Source organism: Stegodyphus dumicola, chromosome 2 (genome assembly GCF_044657685.1).
Source record: "Stegodyphus dumicola isolate Sdum_Otavi_A_Nest chromosome 2, ASM4465768v1".
NCBI classification, from domain to species: domain Eukaryota; kingdom Metazoa; phylum Arthropoda; class Arachnida; order Araneae; family Eresidae; genus Stegodyphus; species Stegodyphus dumicola.
Window position 1 is genome coordinate 114,697,041 of NC_140769.1, and position 18,123 is coordinate 114,715,163.

Here is an 18,123-nt window from a genome sequence, read left to right on the forward strand (position 1 = left end):
ATTATTTCCACACTAAGTTTTTTGTGCAAATAATACGTCCTGCTAGTGTTTTTGTAATAAAATGCATGTTATTAATTGATTTCGAATTTTCGTTGCATCTTGATATTGCTGCCAAAAGATATTCAATCAACAATAGTATCTTTTACTACGTTTATGTGTGTGGATACATAGACCATTTCTCCGTGTACTAGAAAAATTTGATAATGATTTATCCACTTTTGAAGTAAAAAAATAATAGTTAGGAGTGTTATACGATTTTATAATACAAGTAAAAAATATATATAAAGCTCTGGAAAGTGCTAACACATATTTATGGAATATTATGGATGGTAATTTATGAAATATTATGGATGGATGAGTAAATGGAATATTATGTGCATGCTATATATGTATACACATATCATCAAGTATAAAATCATTTATATATAATTTTTATGTCGCGATGAAATTTGTTTTCTTCCGCAAAATAACGGCAAATTATGAAACATTACGCAACATTGAAAAGCGTGATGAACAAATTTTGCGAAAAGAAATAGCGACTGCTGCACGTATCTCACAGATATCTTTCATTCAACACAAAGGTGAAAAAGTTCTATTCCTGTTCAAAACATACCCTGCAGTCTGAGTCACAGACGGAAGAAATGACAGCAGGTCTTTTGTTCAACTGAGGGGATGTGTTTTATGGCTTACTCACTTTCCCGCCAAACAAGTACAGAGGAAGGAAGCGTCGTTGCCATAGTAACCAGGCTGTAGGTAGTCTTACAGATTTGAGTCTTTATCGCTCAACGTTCGTAGCGCCATCTGTTATTAAAAATCGACATGAGAAAGGGGTATTAAACGCTCTTAAAATAAAAACAAAGTCAACTACAACTTTTTTCAGTTGAGCAAGACTGGCATTTCATCAGTTGGACATTACTGAAGCCTATTTAAAAGGGAAACAAGTGAGGCAATTGTCACGGAACAGCCACAAGCAATCTGCATGAGAAACTATAGAGAAGTTCACTTGTTAAAGAGCATCAGTCAGGGACAGAGTGGAACATCTGCTTTGATAAATTTCTGAAGTCAGCTAACTTAAAACCCTTGCAGAGCAGGGTCCAGAGCAGACCCTTGCATTTACTTGCATTTTATAAAGAAAAGGAGTTAATCATAAGTATTCACATGGATTACCTCCTTGTAATGTCCAGCAGACCGAAGATTTAAAACTGACTTTCTAAAAGACTGGAAAGGATTTGGAAGTATTCTGTGATTCCGATTGGGATGGTGATAAGACTGATAGAGCATTTAGAGTCTATGATGTATTGCTAGCAGGTGGTGCTGTCTCGTGGAGCAGTTAAGAAGCAACAGATGACTGCATTGTCAACAGTTGAAGCTGATTACTTAACGCTGTGCCACGCAGCACAAAACGTATTGTGGCTCCAAAACGTTTTGCAAGAAATTGTGAGAGATTATTTTTTGAACTTTCCACAAAATTTATTTGTTAATTGTTAATTTAATTCTTTTATCATTACCTTGTTGGCAACACCAACCGTGCGATGTTGGATGTTGTAGTGTAATGTTGTGCACGTGTTGTTACGTTTCAATAAAAGATGTGAAAAGATATGTTTCTTAATTTTCGACTTGCTTCTTAGTGTAATGTTGTGCATGTGTTGTTAAGTTTCAATAAAAAATGCGAAAACATACGTTTCTTAATTTTTGACTTGCTTCTTGATATGATATTGGTTTTTTTAAACATGGTAGCAGTTCTCGTTTGTGAATATGAATGAAAAATTTAGTATTTATAATTTGTTTAAAAAGTTACCTGTACTAGCGTAAAAATGGCATGTGCAAGGAGCAGTGATATCAGACAGCTATTCGATGGATCGGACTATTTTAACTGGAAAGTGCATATGATGAAATTTCTCTAAGTTAAAAAATGTAAAGTTCAGTGAAAAGTTAGTGAAAATGATGACGTGGAAAAACGGAAAGAAAAGGATATCCAAGCTACAAATTGCATTTACGGCATCTTAACAAACAAGCAATTGGAATATATTCACAAGTGTGAGACTGCATTTGATATAATTATGAAATTTGATGCAAAGTATTTAAAAACTTCAACATCTCTCTCTCCAAATTGTTTGTCAAAATAATTTAGAATGTGTAAAACTGAAAAATTTTCCTGATGTAAATATATTTTTCGATGATTCTGAGAAGTATGTGAACGAGCTGAAACATGCTGGAGCTACTGTGATGGAACAAGAAAAATTGAACTATACGCTAAGAGATTGAACTATATGCTTCAAATTACAGTCACATCGGTGACTTAATAGATGTATTACCAGAAAAGAACAGAACAATCGATTACCTAAAGAGGAAAATCAAAATTACTTGAAGAGAAAAATGATTATGAAGATTGTGCATCAACAGAAAAATCAAATGCATTCAAAACTGAAACAAGCAAATCGGGTCCACAAGGGAATGTCTGTTATAATTGTGGAAAATTTGGTCACATTAAAAAGAACTGTTGGCATGTCCATCAAGGGAACTATCGTGGTAATGGCTCCACTAATTATCGTGGTTGAAGTGCCTCAAACAATGAAGAACGTAGAATAAACAGTCATCACACAGAACCACAGAATAAACAGTCATCAAGATAAGTTTACGAACTGTTATCGAAAGTAACATGTCAAGTTCCAGTGCAAATACTGTGATGAATAAAAATGAAATCAGTTGGTTACTGGATAGCGGATGCACAGACCAAAGAGCAAGTCACTTTGAAGGATCCTATTCAAGTGAAAGTCGGTGACGGAAGGATTTTGAAGGCTACAAAGGTTAGCAATATAATAGTTTCTTTTTCTGTATATAACTCTGAATTTGTTGTAACATTGAAGAACTTATTTTACGTAAAAGAATTGAAAGCAAGTTTATTAAGTTGAAGAACGTAGTCGTGGTTTTAGTAGACATCGTGGACACGGAGCATACTCTAACCACAGAATAAACAGTCATCAAGATAAGTTTTCACACCACTGTTATCGAAAGTAACGTCAAGTTCCAGTGCAAATACTGTGATGAATAAAAATGAAATCAGTTGGTTACTGGATAGCGGATGCACAGACCAAAGAGCAAGTCACTTTGAAGGATCTTATTCAAGTGAAAGTCGGTGATGGAAAGATTTTGAAAGCTACAAAGGTTAGCAATATAATAGTTTCTTTTTCTGTATATAACTCTGAATTTGTTGTAACATTGAAGAACTTATTTTACGTAAAAGAATTGAAAGCAAGTTTATTAAGTTATTTGAAGATTACTGATAATCATAAAATAATTTCAAAAGAAAAGTTCTCTAAAATTTATGATGTCAATGGTTCATTAGTAGCAATAACGAAGAAAGATTAAATAAAGTGTTATGTTAAAAATAGTAAAATATTTGCAAATTTGGCCAACAGTAAGTTAACGTTAAAGGAAAAATTGCACCGTTCACTTGGACATGTAAATTTTAAATATCTGGATATTATGTGCAAAGATCAACAATTAGAAAGAATCCCTTAAGAAATAGAAACGAAATATTGAAAATAAAATGCACAATTTACCATTCAAGAATAATAGAAGAAAAGCAGAAGATATTCTGGAGATTATACATAGAGACGTAAATAGACCTCACAGAATAAGTGAATGTAATGGTGAGAAATACTTTGTGAGTTTTATTGATGATTATAGCAAGTTGGCAAAATCTTACTGTATCATATCTAAGGATCAAGTCTCTGATTGCTTAATTGAATATGTAAATGAAATTAAAAATTTAACAGGGAAGATGATCAAAGAACTAAGATGTGATAATGGCAGTGAATATATGAATAGAAAGATATGCATACAAATCTGCAAGAGAAAAAGGTATCAAGATAAAGTCATGCCCACCACATGTATATGAATTAGATGGTACTACTGAGCGTTACAACAGAACTATAATGGATATGGCAAGATGTCTTTTAACTGAAGCAAAAGTTGACAGATGTTACAGGCCTGAAGTAATTAAAGCTGCTGCTTATTTGAAACAGGACATAAACAAATACTGTTGCAAAGAAGACACCATATAAAATATTTTTTAATAGGGAAACCATCTGCAAATGAATTGAAATCATATGAAAGTAGAGTGTATGTAAGAATACTAGAAGGAAAGAGAAAGTCTAAGTGGGATAAAAAGGCTGAATTTGGAATTTTACTTGGATATAGAGAAGTTGGATATACAGGTTTGATGAATAACAGAATAATAGTTGCCAGGCATGTTGACATCATTAAAGAAGATATAACGTGTGTAGGTTGTGATGATGAAGATGAGAATGATGATACAGATAAGAATGAACCTTAAGAAGTGTCATATGAATTAAGTAATGATAACTCCAAGGACAGTGTGATAAATGAAGATGAAACAAAAAGTGGAATGAGAACAAGAAGGCAAATCACTCCACCAGTTCGATTTCATGAAGAATTAGGGTACTATTGTGTTAGTGCAAATTTTTGTGATGCTAGAGTTCCAGGTAACTTTAAAGAGGCGACAACATGCAGCGAGGCTGGACATTGGAAAGAGGCAATGGACAGTGAAATGAGCAGTCTTGTTAAAAACGACACCTGGACACTAGTGACTAAACCAGAGGATAAAGCAATTCTAGATGTGAAGTGGGGTATTCAAAAGAAAACCAGGTAATGTTTTTAAAGTGTAATGTTTTATTAATGGTTCAAGGTTTTATTAGTGGTTCGAGGTTTCCAGCAAAAAGATAGTATTGACGATACTTACTCCCTTGTCATTAAGATGCAAACCTTAAAATTGCTACTTTCATATTCTTGTCAGTATAATTTAAATATTCATCAAATGGATGTTGAGACTGCTTTTTTAAATGGTTATGTTGTATCTGAGGTTTATGTTAAACAACCACAAGGTTATAATGATAATTTGAATAGAGTGTATAAATTAAAGAAAGCACTGTATGGGTTGAAAGAAAGCCCATATGCTTGGTATGAGTGTTCTAATGAGTATATTGAGAGTTTACAATTTTGTAGAAGTAAATATGATTATTGTTTTTATGTAAAATTTGAAAATGATATATTTGTATATACTCTTTTATTTGTTGATGATTTGTTGATATGTTGCAAAGATAGTCAGGTAATTAATGATATTAAGGAACAACTACATAATAAATTTAACCCTTAGCGCTCCGTTGGCTCCGCTACGGAGTGGTCCGTCATTGGTTCCTTAACTCCATAGACTCCGCTGCGGAGCCCAATGTTTTTAGCATGATTAGGCTTAAGATGTTACGGAATTGTCGGCGTTGGCAATTGTTATCTGTAGTTAAAACGTGCTTAGTCTCGATACTGTTACGATTGAAACATTATTTGACCCATTTTATGGTTAGCAACATGGAGAAAAATAATTATTGTGATGAGAATATAGAATTGAGTGATAGTGAAGATGTGCTTAATTTTTCATTGTTAGAGGATATTGTGGAAGACAATGTTAATTATAATTCTGACACTTCAAGTAGTGGCTCCGAAATTATACTACAGAATTCATAGCGGTTCTTGCAAGTGCTTATTAGACCTTATATTTGAAAATAAAGTATAAAAGCCCTTATAGGTGCTTATTTTTCTCTAAAGTACTTACTTTTTCTTTTTAGTGCTTATATTTTGCTTTTAAAGCTTTTTTTTTTAACCGAATGTACATTTTTTCTCCGTACCAAAGCCGAAACTAAATAAACAACTTTTCTTACTTATATGGAATGTCAGATGGTGAATCATGATCCAGAAATAGCTTTCCACCCCTTTCTCTGCATTAACATAACGTGCATGTCGCTCTATTGGTCAAAGAATTGCGAAAGCGGTAGAAAATTCTGGTACATTCCATATTCTTTTGCTCCCACCCAATACTACACACGTTTGAATTTCTATCAAGATTTTAATAATTTACATTCTTGTTCCGTGTGGTGAGTTCATATTTGCGTTTATTATGATCGGTCTTGGATCTTGGATTATATCTTTACTGCTGGCTTTAGCTACTGGGAGCTCTTTCTTACCAGTATATTATCATTATACCATAGGCCATAAAGTTAAAAATTTTGTATTTAAAAATACACTGTGCTCGAAGGCGAGATCAGTAAATGAGAAAACTCATAAAATAAGTTTTGCTAAATTGCATATCATAGCATATCATGGGGGATTATATCAATGGCGGCGAGAGACGAAATGAAAGTCTAAGCTTCTGTGTGAGTCTAGAAGAGCAGAAACACGTGATCAGCGTCCGGCATTAAGATTTGTCGAGGAGTCAAGAGTTCGAAAAATGATGTTTTTTGTAGTTTTTGGAAATAAATGAAGTTCGAATATAGTAAAAGCAACATTTATCTGTGAATTTAAGAGTTCTATGTCTTTCTGAAACGCTTGAAAATCATCTAAACTTGCGATATAATCATTAAATGAATAAGAAACTGTAAGAGGCAAAAATGAGGTCATGTGGCTCACTAGGGCTAACGAGTGAGAGTAAGCACTTGGTGTTGACCACGAATTTTGATTTTAAAACAAACGATACGAAATAGTAAAAATAAAAAGTAAAAGTAAAAATCTTGGTTAAATAAGTAGTAAAACGAAGAATTCATTGATGAAAAATAAAGTCCTAACTTTAAAGTTCATCTTTCTTGAATAGTAACTGAAGAGTAATAGTAAAATAAAAATATTTTTACAATATATACACTAGCACCACTTAGAATTGTGGTGGATCGTTCGAGGTCTTTTCACTACATGCTCAATAGTAGGGTCATAGTCTGTAAGCGATTTAATAGCTTCATAGGGAGAATTTCTCGTATCTTCAAAGAAGTTGTGTGCAGAAATTAGGATTTGGTCGTGAATTAGGTTGATATCCAGGTCTTTGTGAATTTGAGAATTTCACACGAACCAGGGTGCGTTCATTATGCTATGTAAGATTTTGTTCTGAAGAACATTTAATTTTTGTTTGTCTATTTTTCGGGCAGCAGCCCAGGCTGGAACTGCATACAGGATTATTGGGCGAATAAGTGAGATGTAGATATTTTTCTTGGTACGGAGGTTTAACTTAGAGTTTCTTCCAATTAATGAGTAGAGAGCAATGAAAGCAGCGTTAGCCTTATTTGTAACATATTGAATATGATCTTTGAAATTTAGGGTTTTGTCAATATAGACACCTAAGTACTTATAGGAGTTGGCAACAGGAATATCTTGATTATTGAGTCGGATATTTATATTCACTGAGATATTTTTCCAGTATCTGCGGAAGAGAACTATGCAGCATTTATCAGTATTTAGTTTGATTTTCCAGTCTTGACAAAATTTGTTAATAATGTTGACTTGGAGCTGAAGTTTCTCTAAAGCATTATTTGGACTTCGTGAACTGGTGAGGATGACTGTGTCGTCAGCATATTTGAGTATATTAGAATGAAAAGGTAGAGGCATATCATTTATGAATATTGTAAAAAGCTTCGGTCCTAAAACACTGCCCTACGCTACTCAACTGTAAATCACTTTTTTTGAACAGATTGCTTCACCACAGCGCACTTGAAAAGTACGATGTTTAAAATAAGAATGCATAAGCTTGATAAAGCTGTTTGGTAAAAGAAAGTTAGATAGCTTATGAAGTAAGCCAGCATGCCACACTCAATCGAAAGCTTTTCGAAATCAAGGAAGCACGCCACTACTCCGTTCCTTTTCGTAAATTCTTGGGCAATAAATTGATCTAAATTTAATATTTGATGTGTGGTACTGTGGCCTTTGCAGAATCCAAATTGATGCTTGTCTATTAGATTAAGGCGTTCTAGATGATTGGTGAGCCGAGCACTAAGTACTCGTTCGAAAACTTTACCAAACGCTTTTATTCTTGACTGTATAGGTAGCATTATTGATAGCATTTTGAATTTTGGAGTTTAATCTCGTGATTTCCAGCTCAATATCACAGTCATAACGAAGTCTGGCTCTGCAGTTTACAGAATTTAGCTGTTCAGTAACCATATACCAATTAACTTTTGTATGAGCTTTAGGGAGAGGGGGATAAAATCCATAGAAATTGAAGCCTATAGTGAGATGGTCAGACGAAAGTTCTGGGAGAACATCAAGATTAGGAATATTAGGAAGGTTTTTCATCAAAACTATATCTAAAATATCTCTGAGTCCATTGTGCATATAGTTTGTTGGGTGACTGGGAGCAATGAGATTGATGTTACTATTGTGGATGAAGTTGTTTAAATTTTCTTCATTTCTATTTGTGACTCTATTGTTCCAAGAGGAATGTTTAGCATTTAAATCACCTGCTATTAAGGTGGGGTAGTTATTTTCAGTAAGTAGTTTCAGATTATTAAGATCAAGAGTACTTGAGGGGGGATTGTAGATGGAGATAAAAAGAAAAGGTTATCTAAATCCACTATAGATAAGTACTGCAGTATTTTCTATAGTATAAGCAGAGTAAATCATATTTGGCTGTTTTCATATGGTTTTTAATGAGAAATGCGTTTCCTCCACCTCTATTATGTCTTCTGTCTTTTCTGTAGATGCAGTAGCCTTGCATTTTAAATTTGTCGCAAGACCGGAGATGCATTTCATTTACTAGCATAACATCAATGTTATGTTCAGTAAGAAAATTTGAAATTTCCACTTGTTAGTATCTGATGCCGTTTGCATTGTAGTAAATCTTTAAGAAGCTATTTGTAGCTGAGATAAAATTTATTTGACTATGAGTTTGTTTGTGTCTTCTGTTTTATTATTGTTTTCATTTTCCATGCATTTTTTGGTTTGTTCTCAGGGAGTGAAGGAAAATCATTTTTTTTTTTTTATTAAATTTAAATTGTTCTTTTTTCTTTTCTTCTTTTAAAGCTTTAAATTCTTCGATTTGCTTCTGAACATTATAAGGATGTTTACTGCAACCTTTGAAGGAAGAAACGTGATTTTGCCCACAGAGGGCACAGACAGGGGGCTTTTTGTCATTTTTTTTGTTTGTTTACAAGTGAATGTTTCATAAGGCTCATTTTAAACAGCGAGGTTTATAGTGACATTTGTCCTGTGTGTGCCCGTACCTTTGACACTTACGGCACTGCACGGGTCCAGGGTAAGCTTTAAAAGGCTCGCAAAAGACATACAGACCTCCGAGTTTCTTTAGATCATATATTCTTTTACCTTCTTTATTTCTAGTACATTCTGCTATAAAAACAGGAAGATGAACTTGCTTTCCTTCAATAGTGTGAATTACTTGTCGAATTTTTTGAATTGGGATACCTTCTTGGGCAATTTTTTTATTAGTTCCATATTAGCTGTTTTTGGAAGTTTTTTAATTACTGCCTTGATAGGCTTTTCACTGTTGAGTTTAAAATTATGAAAAGGAATATGCAGTTTAGTTAGGTATTCAGTAACTGTGCGGTAGTGGTCTGAGTCATAAACTCTTATGGTCAGTGTACCTCCACTTAGGTTTCCACGATATTTTTTTATATTTAATTGCTCTTCAAAATCATCTTTCATCTTATCCCAATCCCCGTGGAGTCTGCTAAGACTATAGGGGGAATGTGTCCTGCTTTTTTGTTGGGTGTAATAAATTCACCTTCCTCAGCTTCCATATTGTCTTCAGGGTTTAGTTCCTCGAATTTATTTTTTGAGCTGGTTCTTCTATTTCAGAATTCGATAGAGTTCTCTTATGAGTTATTCTAGGGGTTATGTATCCTTCTTTATCTATTGTGGTTTTCTTTTTGGTTCTAGATTTTTGACTAGCAGTAATATCAGATTGACTTGTTTCCTGTGTTGGATTATTTAGGGTTTCTTTTTGTTTCATTTCACTAATGTATAATTCTAAGATTTGTATATCCTTTTCCATAGCATTGACGTGAGCTAAGTGAACTTCAGTCGCATTATTTGGATTAAGTGAATTTTGATAAGCATGAAACTCAGAAAGCATAAGTTGCTTAAGTTTTTCTAAATTATCGCTGGTAACTTCCAGATTTCTGTAATTACACACAGATTTGATATGGTTTTCGATCACCTCCTTGTCCATGATATGCATGAATCCTAACTTTTAACCTAATGGCGAAAAGAATAATGAAAACATACTTATCGTGAACACCAAGAAGAGATGACAGCAACTCAGGATAAGCTTCAGCAGTGAGAGCAATGTCTTTTCCCCTTACTTCACAAAATCGCAGGAATAAAGCAATGCCATAGACAGAAAGAACAATTTCTCTAATCATCAACATCAACACCTCATGCCAGCACTTCCAACTCTCGTCTGCATTATGATCAGTATGCTTATATCTTTATGTATAAGCGGCTAAAATGTGTGTCACCAATAGTTTACTGTTGCCACTCGGAATAATGGGCTCCGAAATTAACGTTTCCACAGTTTTTAATTAATATCTCAGCCGATTAAAGTCGTACGAAGATGAGAACGGTATTGATGGATTCGGAGAATTTTTTGGAATGAGGATATGCGTCTCGAATTTCAACTTGCCGCCGTTTCATAGATATTCGAGAAAAAAGAATTTGGCACGTAGCCAAATCCCTGTAATAGGGAAAACCCAAGAAAGAAAGTGGAAAATGCAGGGAAAACGTAGGGGAAAATTAGTTTTTAATTAATATCTCGGCTAATTAAAGCCCCAAGAAGACGCAAATGGTCAAAATGGCGTGCAACGGACCTGCGGAATGCAACGGTGTACTTCGCTAAGCCCGGGAGTCAGCCGTTTTAGAGGAGATGATGTTACTTCACCCCATACATATATATGCAGCTTAAGTGTCTGTCTGTCGCTGATAGTTTATTGGTTGCTTGCGTAACTGTACTAGCCAATGGCACGTTGCCACGGCACAGGTTTGCCGTTTCAATTGAGATGTACACAATTTCCTGTAAAACTTGCCTTTGCTATGACCATCCATAAGTCTCAGGGCCAAACGCTTAAGCATGTTGGCATTTTTTTACCTGAGCCTGCATTTGAACATGGTCAACTTTATGTTGCCTGTTCAAGAGTTCCTGAAAGAACGGACGTAAAATTAAAAATAATGGATGGTCTTCTGCAAGGCGAGTTTAAAAAAGATGGAAAGATCTACACAAGAAATGTTGTGTACAAAGAGATCTTTGACATGTGAATTAACATTTCATTATTTAAATCACCTTTATTGAATAAGCAAGGGGTGGCTCTTAAGAAATACATTGCTAGTGATTTCCTTCATTGCACTCTACTTTAAGCAAGTAGGAGGGGGAAACCCCGTGGGGCAGTAAGCAAAGGGGCGTCCTCGCCATCTGCCCTGGATAATTCAGTTTCAATTAGCAGACACCTTTGCACAAATAATTTTAATTACAATTTATAATATCTAGAACAGCGGTCTATGTATGAATATTTATAATATTACATTTGCAGTAACTGCTGAAGTATAGATAAACTTCAAAAATGGGTGTGTTTTAACACAAATTAGTTTTCAAAGGAATAATATTCAGAATGGCATAAATAAAGTGAAAGTAATCGAATAGTCAAAATAATTTTTTTTTTCTTTTCTTCCCCCCACCCCAATGCATTATACATTACGGAAGTTGGGAGTTCTCCCCTTTCTCCGCAAAATCGCGAATATTGAAACCGTTACAGTTCGCAGCAAAGCAATCAATGGACTTTTTTTTGGGGGGGGGTCACTTTCCCATCTGGATTGAACAGGCTAAACCAAAACAAGCGAAGAATGATTCTATTCCAGAAATTTAATGCAGTCTGTTCAAAATTAGAATGACAAGCACCCCAGATTGGAAAATCTCTTTATTAACCCTCTGCGGCACACTATACGTTAACATCGGAATTTCAGCAAAAACAGTTGTATGCAGTCTATTTAGTCCTAAAGGAGTATACAGGTAAAATTTTGTAAAAATTACACTTACCGTTTTAATTCTGTGGGTGTTCTATGAGGTGGAACACTGCATCGGCAGAACTTTTAAAAGTGCGACTAAGCGAGCATTGCAGTGAAGCATGAAAATGAGTAGAAGTGTTTGTATAAGAATGAAAAAATTCTGTATTATGGCTGTATACATAGTTTCCTGGATATACACAATATTCTTGAATATATATGGATAAATGAGATAAATATCTTAATACACAAGTCCTATATACAAAAATATTTACATTTGACATAATCGAAAGTTCAAGCTTACTTTTATAAAATTGCTCTAACAGTCTGCAAAAAATAATAAGCCGGACCCAATTCGAAGATTAAGGAAAAACGCAATCTGCAACATTAACTGAATTAGATAATTTTAGCTTAGCTTATACCGTTCGTTATACATTAAACGTGCATTTGTAGACGTATTTTGCGCATGCGCACACGCATATTCGCAGCCGTAAAGGTGTCAACGCGACGCATGCTCAGGAAGTTTGTAGCTTTGAGGTCCGGATTATAGATCATTCCAGATAATGGGTGTCCGAATTAACGACTTTTGACTGTATCAGAAATTCAATTTGACACAATCGAAAGTTCAAGCTTACTTTTATAAAATTGCTCTAACAGTCTGCAAAAAATAATAAGCCGAATCCAATTCAAAGATTAAGGAACAACGCAATCTGCAACATTAACTGAATTAGATAATTTTAGGGTTGATCTTTGGATTATGGTAACTTGGCGATTTCTTGGCGAAAATTTGGCGACCAACTCTGCTACAGCAACCCTCTATTTTTTTTTCCGCCGCCATTTCGTCTTCACAAAGTAAAGACATGTTTCTTTTCTTTTTATTTACTGAACACTTTTTCCAACAATCTACTAGCCAAATTACACTTATACTAGAAATTTTATCTAACAAAACTGCTTAATCATGACAAATATTCACTGCAAAATTGGGAAAAAGTGCACAATCGCAAACTCCTTGCGCGTTTTTCACAATAACACATACATATAAACCATGTACACGTCGACTTATTTTTACTTAAAAAAACATCCCAGAATTGCACAAAAATGGCATTGCGCACACTCTTCACTATATCCATGTACACTGCTTTTTTCTCATAAATTAGAAAAATTTCACGAAAATGCATGACAATTTTCTGAATCTTTAAACGCGGTAAAAAGAACACATATGAAATTACCTTATCACGAAAAAGTATATACCCTTTCCAAATATGAAAATTTCCACGTATAAAATAAATAAAATATCCAAAAACTTTTACCTCTAAATTATCTATTATATTATAAACGTCACCAACGAATTCATACCACAAACACTACAAATACTTAGTGTCAAATATTTAAATTATTTCCAAGCACGTTTACTTCAACTAAAACGTATACCAAATTCCTACACAAATAAAATTCACAAAATAACTATCATTTAATTAAAATATCACTAAACCATGTAAACGTCGACTTATTTTTACTTAAAAAAACATCCCAGAATTGCACAAAAATGGCATTGTGCACACTCTTCACTATATCCATGTACACTGCTTTTTTCTCATATATTAGAAAAATTTCACGAAAATGCATGAAAATACTCAACATATACTAGTCAAACATATTCCAAAATACTACAAACCTATAACTCACAAAATCACGATCATTAAATTAAAATATAATTAAATTAAAAAACACTACTTAAAATATAAATAAGCACATACATTAAATGAATAAAAATTAGATTACGATCATAATTACTTTAAACTAAATCATTGCTAATAACAATTTTTAAATAATACCATTTTAATTTATTTACTCCTTACATTTAGAACAATGTATAAAAATAATATTCTCAAATGATTAAAAGTACTAACTTACCTAATTCTCTTCAGAATCTTCATTACGTCGCTGCAGTACTACTGCTAATTTCTAAATCCTAAATCCAGTAGTCAACTGGAAGTCTATTCACCAAGTAATAAGAAATTAATAAAATTTCACCTATACTCAGACTACTTTCAGCAAACCACGTACCCTTCCTTACACTCCTTTTCACAAAATGTCCATTTTCACCATATTTCTTGCACCGCCATTTAAACTTGTAATATCCTTCCTTTCACACAATCTCAACTTATTATTATTATCAGATAAACATATTAAAAATTTAGAATTCACTTTACATAGAGCCATGAAATCTGAAAATTAATCAACACTATTTCACACAACACACAATGAAGCTTTTCCAAATTAACCCCCTTTTCCGATTAAAGAACTGTAATTTGTCCATTAATGTCACGTTTCACACAACACAGAATATAGCTAAATATGAAATTTCCAGATTTCACCCGTTTTCCGATTAAACAACTGTAATTCGTCCATTAATGTCACATGACATATCTCATGATCTCTCATTTCCCTCACACAAAATAATGCGTAATCAGAACTGAGTGCTTCTCACATTATTACCAAAGTCCTAGGTAGTAACCTTTATCGCCTCCAAAATGTCGCCAAACTACCAGTTACCATATTCCAAAGATCAGCCAATTTTAGCTTAGCTTATACCGTTTGATATACATTAAATGCGCATTCGTAAACGTATTTTGCGCACGCGTACATGCATATTGGCAGCCGTAAAGGTCTTAAGCACATGCGTCAATGCGACGCATGCGCAGAAAGTTTGTAGCTTTGAGGTCCGGATTATAGATCATTCCGGATTATGGGTGTCCGAATTAATGATTTTTGACTGTATCTAATGAACATAACATAATGAGTAGCAGAAGGAACACGGAAAGACTGCATTTCTATGAATGCTCTACTATATGCAATTTTTACAAAGGTTTAGTGCAAAGCAGAACATTCTTAAGGGAAACAAATTAGCTGAACCCATGCCAAAGTGCATGATAAGTATAATCTTAATTAAAGGCTATCTAAGAAAGATATTGAGTGCCCTGTTATTTATGTGTTTTTATTAAATATAACCTGTTTGTTGAAAGTGAAAATACTGGTGCGAGTTCATTTTCAGAATGTTTTGAATAAATTATTTTTTATCAAAACACTTCGAATATTTTTTGCAAAACAAGCTGGTTTATAAAAAGATGATCATAGTATATATGGAAAAAAAAATAGAAGTCATTTTGCTAGCACTTTGTATTGATATTTGCAAGTAAAAACTGGAAAATATAAGTGACTGAAAACAAATGTGAGCAACAGTTATTTTTATTAAAAACATATGGTGTTCAGCTATTCTAATTTAAGCTGAAAAGCATTTATAAAAAATGACTTAAATTATTCAGCCAATAGTAAAATGGTACTGTTCTGTTATCGGGACGGGATTTATGAATGTATGCATGCGTGTATGTATGTATATGTTACTGTGAAAGACCGAAATTGGAGAATGTCGACTTTCACCAAATACGTTGGTGAAAGATTGAATATTTCTTTACATTCTTGTACATTCAGACCCTCGCAGGCGTATGTCGACAATCACAGATATGCTCTGGTGTAGGTCGAAAAGAGAGGAGTATATGTACACGCTGCTATTCCAAAAGGAAGTGTTCCACAAATAAATGCAGTTGTAAAAGCAAGGGCTTCTTGTGCAATTCAAAGTGTCATAATAGTTTAAGTTGTTGCAATAAATAAGATTTGAATCACATAATTTGTAAGTTTATAACTTCTATTATTTTCCTTTCTCATTTTGAATATACTGTGTGTTTTAAGTTCTTATTCGGAGTCTCAAGTGCGGAAAAGGAAATATAATATTCTTATATGTTCAACATTCACCATTAATACGTGGTGAATGTCGACATTCACCGGTGTAAGTCAGAAATAAGAGTATTTGGAAAATATTTCGGAGATACACCAAGCGACTATGTGAATGTTGATATTCACCGGTGAAAGTCGACATTCTCCAGATTTCGGTGTTTCACCGTAACATATATATATATATATGTTACGGTATAACCTGTTTAGATAAACTAGTGTAAGTACACACACACATTCGTACTTACATATATGCATACATAAATATATTTCTAAATCCGGCCCTGATAACAGAAAAGTACCAATAAAATTATTAGTAACATATTAAATTTTAGATTCTTTTAATTCATTCTTTTTTTAATGCTTTTCCTATGCTGTTACTTTTATGAAGAATTAAAATTTAAAAAAAAAAAAACATTCTCTAACAATGTCCTAGAATATTGGTGATCTAAAAGGTGAAATAAAATACTGGGTAGAATTATAATGCTATTTGTCATATTACTTTAACAGAGATGGCAAACTATCAAAAATATGGAATCTGTTTAAATACGCTATTAAGAATACACTGCTAATACATCATTACGAATCATAAATCAAAATCGAAATTCACTTAACGCTACATTCAAAATTTTTTTCTAGCATCAACTTCGCCATACGTCCTACTGAATTTCGAATTTCCGATTACAATCATAATACGTTTTGAGAGAAAAAGGTTTCAGCCGATCATCATGGAGCTGAACTTCGACATTTCACTCTCTTTTAAATAATGTACAGATACATCAAAATTAAACTGTTTAAAACATACCGAATGTGATTCCTCAAACGGAAGTTACTGAAAATTCAGATTTTCAGAAGAAGGTGGGAAACAGAAGATTGTCATATGCTCGCAGAACACTTGTTTACCTGCGCAGCATATTACATCAATTGCAATTTAGAAAGAGAAACCACAAACACAGAATGTCATTGCGTTCCCACCACTAATTTTATTAGAAATTATAAGAAACTGATTTTGATAAAGAATTAAATATCAGGTATATTACATACCTACAAAAGTTTCGGTTTCGTTTCACAGCTTTACCACTAAGAGAAAGGGAATTCCCCTTACCTTTGCGAAAAGGAACTTCGCGCAGGCTGCTCTTTCTGAACAGAACGCATGCGCATACATCTCTCTCTTCCCCCCTTCCTCGGACGTAAAGTTGGGGTGTTTCCAGGCTGGAATCCCATGGACACAGGCTCAGCTCCAGCAATTTTCGGTACTGTAAGTGGCCCGCACAATTTGCACCCCATGTAAATTAAACATAAATAATTCAAAGCAAATTGTAATTTTACTTTGTTGTCGCTTTAGCTGTTGACAGTATCTTTGAACTAGCCCTGCTTGAAAATGTTTCTTCTTCTTTATTTTCTTTTTTTTTTCGCTCTGTTAATTCTTACTATTGCTTAGACTAACCGTTGATTTTAAATTACGACCGCCGTACTCGCGAGTAAAAGGACAGTAACATCCCCGTTGCAGGACATGCAGATGCGTGAAATCATATATAATAGTACACTCAAAACAGAATATTTGTGTAACATACATTTGGTGCAACTTCTAATGAATTTGGCATAGTATAATATTATTGATAGTAATAAGTAGTAATAAAATACACTATATTATTTCATATGCAGTATTATCAGAGCTTAAATTGCTCCAGGGCTTCTCAGTTTTTGAAATAAATCGTAATTTTAGCCGGAATGTACAGGAACCCTAAATAAAAAGATTAGCACTTCTGTTATCAAAGTAAACCACAATTTTTGCAGACAGATTTCATTTCAAAAATAAATAGGCCTTAAAAAATATATTATATCTACTTAATGCAGGCTTGCCTTTCCATCGGACACAAACATTGGACAGAGGTTGAAACTTTATTAAAAGAAAGAAAAGCCTCGATCCTCATGTCAAAGATTTATTCTACAGGAAGTGCAATGAATTTATCACAGCGGCTAAATCTTTCGTTCTTGAAAGTGCTAAAAGTCATCACCCTCGTCCTACATATGCAATGCTAGTGACTTCCCACTGCAGATACCAAACACATGGGATGACAATTGTCACTTAAACAGAGCAGACTTGCGTTTGTTTCCACGTTCGGGAATTTAAGGTTTATCGGGTCGGATTCAAAGGAAATTTCTGCTTAATTGCTGGAATGATACCGGCAAGGCATCGTGATCAGAAAGAGTTCTCATTAGTGATGATTTAATTGTTTTTCCTTTTTTTCATAGCTACGTTGGAAAAGCATTATTTTGGGGCATATCATCCCTTGAAACAGTACATTATACCGTATATTTAAATGTCACCGAAGGCCGGCTGAGCTGTTACTTTCTGAGGGAAACTGTATTTCCAGTCGGAGCCCCAAGTAAGACGAGGTCCGATATTTTATTGCTTTTACTTAACTATTTATAATTATTTTAATAATTTATTAAATTTTTATATATGTCTTTATATTTCTTTTAATT

At 33.8% G+C, this 18,123-nt stretch overlaps 1 protein-coding gene across 1 annotated transcript in view; it reads right to left on the reverse strand.

The window, feature by feature from the left end:
• LOC118198431 (uncharacterized) overlaps positions 1–16,805 on the reverse strand; it is a 199,768-nt gene extending 182,963 nt beyond the window's left edge. The window contains exon 1 of the mRNA XM_085811041.1: positions 16,739–16,805. The gene's annotated coding sequence lies outside the window, so the exon portion shown is untranslated. The remainder of the gene's footprint in view (positions 1–16,738) is intronic.
• Positions 16,806–18,123: the final 1,318 nt, after the last annotated feature.